At 45.0% G+C, this 6,876-nt stretch overlaps 1 protein-coding gene and 1 long non-coding RNA gene across 6 annotated transcripts in view; one reads left to right on the top strand and one right to left on the bottom strand.

Annotated features, from left to right (window-relative positions):
• The window catches only part of LOC111872138, a 57,812-nt gene extending 53,132 nt beyond the window's left edge, over positions 1–4,680 (bottom strand). Inside the window, exon 1 of the long non-coding RNA XR_002844174.2 lies at positions 4,623–4,680. This is a non-coding gene — a long non-coding RNA (uncharacterized LOC111872138). The remainder of the gene's footprint in view (positions 1–4,622) is intronic.
• Positions 1–6,876, top strand: part of LOC111872137 (sodium-dependent noradrenaline transporter) — a 241,565-nt gene that overhangs the window by 100,636 nt on the left and 134,053 nt on the right. The gene's annotated exons all lie outside the window — the stretch shown is intronic.

Here is a 6,876-nt window from a genome sequence, read left to right as displayed (position 1 = left end):
TTGAGTATGCCAAGGACCCTGAGAGCTATACCAGCGGTAGCGTAGCTACTGGCAGGGCCTCCCTTGCTGGACAGGTCAAAGGGTAGGCATCAGACGAAGAGAGACACCAAAAACTGATGCCGGAAGCAGCGTCATCAGCAGCGACTTGAAGCACAGAGTAAATAATGCTCGAGATGGTTCAAGTTCGTATAGCAACAGGCGTGACCAGAGTGGTTTGAACGCCTATTGTACTGCGATGTGGAAAGCAAATGGAAAAACTACCACATTATCAATTTTCCTGGATAGTCTCTTTCCAAAACCAGAGATACCATGTATGCGAGATGTTTCATTTGAAGGAGAAAGCTCTAGATCGCATCAAGTGGAGGAACTGTTTTGGAAGAGACTGTGGACCTGTCGTCTTGACAGATTACTGATGAATGAATGAAGCTTACTCAGTGATCCCGTATGGAGGCGGGGTCGAATACCTCCATTGTAGCCCTGCGAGCCATAGGAGGGGACGAAAAGAGAAGTTTAGAAATTGAAACAATAAAATATGGTGGCGAGTCCAACGGGACTCGGACCCGAGAATTACTGCGCTGGCGAGGACCAGTAGCAACTGTAAAAGGCAGACCCGCCCTCTAGTCAGAGAGATCGCCACACATCAACAAACCCGCAGCTGTCTGACATTAATAAAAATCTGGTCTTACTCCCCAATTGGATGGTTTATTCCAATACAGACTGGCCGACTGACCGCCGGTCATAACACAAGACTCAGCTCAGTTTAGTCGGTGGTGGGAGCATCGAGTCAGATGCTTGAGGTATACCTTTGTGTTAATGCGTAACTACTAGACGAAGCATCATTATATGTACTATTGCGAGCGCATGCCTTCTGTTGCACTTGTGGTGTTCAGCGAAACTCGCGGCCTCGCGCTCTCCGACGCGATATATTCAAACGTTTGGATCTCCAGGGTACTAAGTGCGAAGCGAGTGTCTTGTCAAAGATGGCGGACGTCCCAGTTCCGGGATATCAAAACTCCTGGACGGACAAAATAATATTAATAAAAGCTGATTACCAGTTAGTAGCTAAACATCGCGATGCGTAAGTACAGATAAAACAGCTGTTTAAAATCCTGTGTGACGTTGAGTACGTGGCAGATTACACGTCAGCTTTGGTAGGAGAAAGTGTTGAGTGGACACCAATAGTCAATACTGCGGTGGACAACAAAACTAGCTGCTGCAAAGCTTTCACTGGAAAGACCCTATTTCGTGCCCTGTATGGCACATACGTGTATACTGTTACGCTCAACGAGTTACAGGCCTTGCCATATGAGTAGGCAGTTCCTGGCAAAACAGGAAGGCTGTCCCAAATAGCGCTAACCTCCGCAACTAACATGATTCAGTTGCAAAAGCAATTGAAAGGCGCGTTGAAAGACAATTTTGATTTCCGTAGCACCATAAATGGGACCAGAGCAATCACAAAAGCCATGGCAGATTTTTCAGGAGTCAAATCCTACATAGAAATGAATAGTCTTGCTTATTTCACTTTGTACCCCAAATCCCAAACTTTCATAAAAGATCTGATACGGCACCCCCCTCAAAACACCCCTGCAGAAGACATATCTGACAGACTGGTGAGCCTGGCTGTTGACGTTATTAGAGTCAAGCAGATGACGGCCACCCGCCGGTCACCTCCCCCTGTTCCTTATAACCCTGCCCAAGACGGCAAAAGGCCAGGGAGATTTTCAGACAGCCAAGCCTTCGCCACATCGCGATCGGGGAGCTCAGAATGGTCTTACCCAAAGCCATAACTGCCAACAGTCCGGCCATGTCTGGGCAAACTGCAAGCAACCTCCCCGCTGCTTGTGGTGCGGAGGCGGTCACCTGCACGAGGAGTGCTCCGAGAAAGGAAATACATCTTCCGCTCCAACGTGCTGCAACTGTCGGTTGGCGGTAGGAGAAAATCCACATTCCGAAAATTATAGTGGCTGCAGACATGCGAAGAAGGAGATGCAGAAAAAGAAGTCACAGAGAACATTGAAGACTACACCGGGAATGGTGTTCTCCTCAAAACTCGCCACCACAGGTGCGTCCTTTGCGGCGGCGCTCCAGCAACATCGGCCTCAGCGGCACCAGGTGGCAGTAGCAAGTCCCGCCACAATGAAACCGAGGGTCTCTGTGCCCTTACACTAACACGAACAACAAGCAGCTGGGGCTCCAAAAGTAAACAGTTTGCCTCTAGACAATATGTTGAGAATAGTAACTGCAGTACAGCAGTTTATGACAGAATCAAAGATGCTTTCTCAGAGGATCAGAAAATAGTCGCAATTGCAAAAATTGTCTTAAATCTCATGGCGCAAAATGAACACTAGAATTCATAGGCGGAAGGGTACTGAGCCTGCACTGGCAGAAACCCTGTGTATACTGCATATACATTCATGTCATAACGTTGTACATATATTGTGACATGATGCCTGAAACCTGTTCTAAACAATTTTCGCTCCAAAAACATTTGGTGAATTTTGCTCTAAATATGCATGGAAATACATTCAGATATTCATGGAAATGTCTGGTGTTTTGTCTGAATTTAACCAAAATTGAAAAAAGATCCCTTCAGAAAATCTCGAGTTTCTCCAGCACGGACAGCGAGAGAACTCAGTGAGTGCTCAACAGGTTGTAGAAGCTCCTGAAAGTGAATCTGTAAATTTAATTCTGACAAAAAACACACATTCCACTTCTTTCAGGAGAAGATTGTTAAGAAAAAATGGTGCAAAAACACAACACGTATTTTTTGTATATATGAGTGATCTGGTAGCATAGTTGGTTGAGGCACTATGCTACGAGCCGGAAGGTCGCGGGTTTGAGTCCCGGTGAGGTAGACTTTTTCAATTGACCTAACCCTTCCAGCCTCACTATGGCCCTGAGATCAACTCAGCCACTTGCAGAAATGAGGACCAGGAATATTCTAGGAATACTTTTAGGGGTAAAGAGCGGCCGGCGCGTAAGACTGATAACCTTACCGCCACCTATGAGCCGATTTTGTAGAAAATGTGGACACCTCAACATCACACAACCCTATGGGGCTCCACTGCCTGTTGCAGGGATAACTTTACTTTTTGTGTGAGTGATCTTGACTGGATTTCTTTGGAAATGAAATCTCCCAATTCTATGAAACAAGAAGCGAATCGAGGCTCTTTCACTGTGCCAGTTTCAAAAGCTCAGGAAAGGAGAGAAGCAGTGACAGGTGTGCAGGTGTGCAGGCGTGCAGGTGTGCAGGTGTGCGCTGTATGGAAAACTAAATCTGAGGAGAAGTGTCCTGTTACAGCTGGACGAGAAAACATCTTCAGCTCCAAATAAACGCATAGTATATGATCAGATATCAGGGACTTAAGATTCGCATGGAATTAAATGGGGCACGCGGTAGCATAGTTGATTCAAACACTATGCTACAAGCCGGATGCTCTCGCGGGTTCAGTTCCCGATGTCATTTTATTTTTCAATTGACCAAAATTTTCCAGCCTCACTATGAACTGGGGTCGACTCAGCCTCTAACAGAAATGAATACAGGAATGTTCCAGGGGGTAAATGGCTCCCGGCGCGTAGGGCTGACAGTCTGACCGCAAGCTATGAACTCGTTGTCTAGAAAATGTGGGAGCCTCGACGTCTCATGACCCTGTGGGTCTCCACGGCTTGTTACAGGGATAGCTTTACCTTTAACTTTATTATTTATTACCACGTATTTTGTAAGAGTGTTTACAAGGAATGTTGATAACATCTTAATTACCTGCCCTTCAGTTCTGAAAGCTGTTGGTGTCAGAATTCCAGTCAGAAATTTTAGAGATTTCGGTCATTGTACTTCGCTTTCACGTAAGGAATGTCATTCTCTTCCTCCCCTTTAGCCGCAAATGAAATCGGCAGCATCCTCAATAAGTCTGATAATAATTTTTGGGGCATTTAACTTTTGGTTAAGTTGACTAACCGATTCTTACCACTCTGTGTTACATTCAGTGTTGTTACAAATTTTTGCTTGCCTTCCGTCGACTATGCAGCAGTATATCTTACATGTATGTATTTGTCATATATTTTATTTGTGTTGATTCCATAATTTGTTGCTGTAACTCTTAAGTTAAGAAGGTAAAAGAAAGGTAAAATTGTCCCTGTGTTTAACTAATTAAGAACTACACCATGAAAACGTACGGGGGAGTGGATGTATAGAGCCACATTTTCTTGACATCGGCACTAGTTGGAGGTGAGTTGTCAGGTTCACGCTCCGGCCGCTTTACCTCTGGTGAAAGAACTCCCTGTACCCATTGGACAGGAGGCTGAGTGGGCCCCAGAACTGCTCTAGACGCTGTGGACAAGAAACAATTCTTGACATTACCGTGTCTCGAACTCCGAACCCTTGGTCGTCCAGCCCCTAGCCAGTCGGTCTAGCGACTACGCTATCCCGATTCGTAACTGTTAAGTTACCGTGTAAAAATGAGGAATTGAATTGAATTATACGAGCGATCCCACCCCCAACCTCATTTGTCTTTATTGCATGTCTGCTTTCCTGTTTCCGTAGTGCAACAAACATAATTTACTCAAAATATATTTCCATGAATTAAAGTATTTCTCAGTCCAAGAGCGTATCATTAGTACAGTACCTGTCCCGTTTGACGCTGCTGTCTGGTTTCATTGTCCTCTCTGGGCCGAGCCCCCTGCACTACTGACCTAGCTGCACTGCTTTAAGTTATTCTGAAATCCTTATGTATCCCTCCGCTTGCTACCTATGTATATATATATATATGTCGAAACGGTCGAAACTGAGAAAATGGGTTATTTGTCTGTGAACTGGCCAAATGCGTAGAAACGCATGTTAATTTTATGAGTTATGTTCGAAACCTCTGCTTCTTCTAAATAGAGTAAGTCTGGGCAATACTGTGCACTCTCCTGTTACATCCTATGTTTGTGGCTAACTCCACACACAAAAACGTAACAGAATCATGTATATTGCACTGATCGTTACGAACGCAAGTCCATCATTAAAAGAGAACAATCGAAAGCATTACACAACTTGTCAGAGTTCCCCGCTGTCAGGGGCGAAATTACGCAGACAATGGAGAAAGAACACTAATTTTTGTAATGTTTACTTAAAGGTAGAGATGTTCCTATGCTCAATTAATGAAGCATTATGCCATGAAGGCGTACTGGGGAGTGAAGTTATAGTGCCACCGTTCTTGTCCTCCGCAATTGATGGAGGTTAGTGGTCAGTTTTACGCTCCAGCCGCTTTGCCCCAAGGAAAGAACCTCATTGTCCATTAGTTAGGGGGCTAGATGGGCCTCAAAGGCGGTCTGAACGCTGTGAAGTAGAGAAAAATCTCTTGCCTTTGTCTGGAATCCAACCTCTGCCGTTCAGCCCGTCGCTTTACTGACTGAGCCAAATTATTGTTTTGTAATATCTACGTTATAAATAAAAACAGTGTCTCTAAAATAGCTTAATTTAACACACATGACAAACAGAATTTTCCCCCTTTTTGTGGCGTTTATATTCATGTCACCGTTCCTTCCCAAGTGCCAGTGCTTAGTTTGGACATGCTCAGTACAGATGTACTATTTCCTCTGACATTTATTGACATGCACTGCTCTCCCCCCCCAAATTAATTTGTTTCTCTTTACTCATGCCTAACCCCATTTCGCTCTATCCTGTTCCGCCACGAGTGCTGAAAACATGCACGTTCACACATGTCTCGATAAAGGACTTCGTGGAAACAAGTACGCTACTGAAGTCTGAATGAAGGCAGTTTCCTTAAGAACATGCTAACTGCATCAAGAGTTAATAAAGGTGAGCAGATCTGTCTGTCTTTCTACTCACCAACCTACCTACCTATCCACCTACTCATTCACCCACCCACCAACCTACCAACCCACCTACCCAACCGCTCATCTACCTACCCACCCACCTACCCACCTTCCCACCAACTCCTCTTCCCACCTACTCATCTACCCACCCACCCATCCGCCTGCCTACTTACCCACCCACCTACTCATCTATCCACCCACCCACATACTACCCACCTACTCATCTACTCATCTACCCACCTACCCACCCACCTACCTACATATCTATGGTTCTACAATTTTCTGCTTAGAATGGCCCACACTATGACCCCCCAGAATATGACCTTTCCTTCTGGGACATTCTGTACAATAAGTACAGTTTGGACTTATGATTTCGAAAGCGGACTTGGCACTACCAGCTTTAATGATCCAGCAGCCCGTAACTCAACTGTCAGCCTCTGACTGTCCTCCTAGTACTCGACGCCTGGCTTCAGGGTAATTACTTGCAATTACAATCAACCTGAACTGCCTCAATGTTGTTAATTGCTGATCACGTGATTAGGAGGTAAGTGGGAGTCATACACGGCAAGGTGAGGGGGGTGGGCAGCCAACAGGTTAGTAACCGCAGGACATTGCAGATACTGCAATAACTTGAACATTTTTGAAACCAGTGTATCTGTTTAGAACTAGAGCAGACACCCCATTTGCGTCATCCAGACTGAAGGAGAGGTACAGCTCGACTGAATATGCGTATAATAGGAAATTTGTGATTTCGCCTTTCGGGAAATAGACGCGTAGGATGTTGGAGGTCTTCCGTCGTTTCGGCAAATATTTAGGTTTCCGTCTTCAGATTTAAGAGTTTTGGGGTTAACACTTATTTTCAATAAACCACGGCTTAATCTGTGACTCACCAACCATTGCTTGATATCGTATGCAAAACGTACAAGCCCCTAAAATAATTCGCAATGAAGATGGCATCTAAAATTTCTGTCGAAACATTGGTTAAGCAACATTCAAACAAAACAAACTCCGTGAACTGAAGTCCTCAAGCGAACTATACCGACCGAGCGACCGCCGCTT

This window comes from Cryptotermes secundus, unplaced genomic scaffold, assembly GCF_002891405.2.
Source record: "Cryptotermes secundus unplaced genomic scaffold, Csec_1.0 scaffold470, whole genome shotgun sequence".
Classification (NCBI taxonomy): domain Eukaryota; kingdom Metazoa; phylum Arthropoda; class Insecta; order Blattodea; family Kalotermitidae; genus Cryptotermes; species Cryptotermes secundus.
The sequence above is the reverse complement of the archived record's forward strand: the minus strand, read 5'-3'. Positions and strand labels throughout refer to the sequence as shown.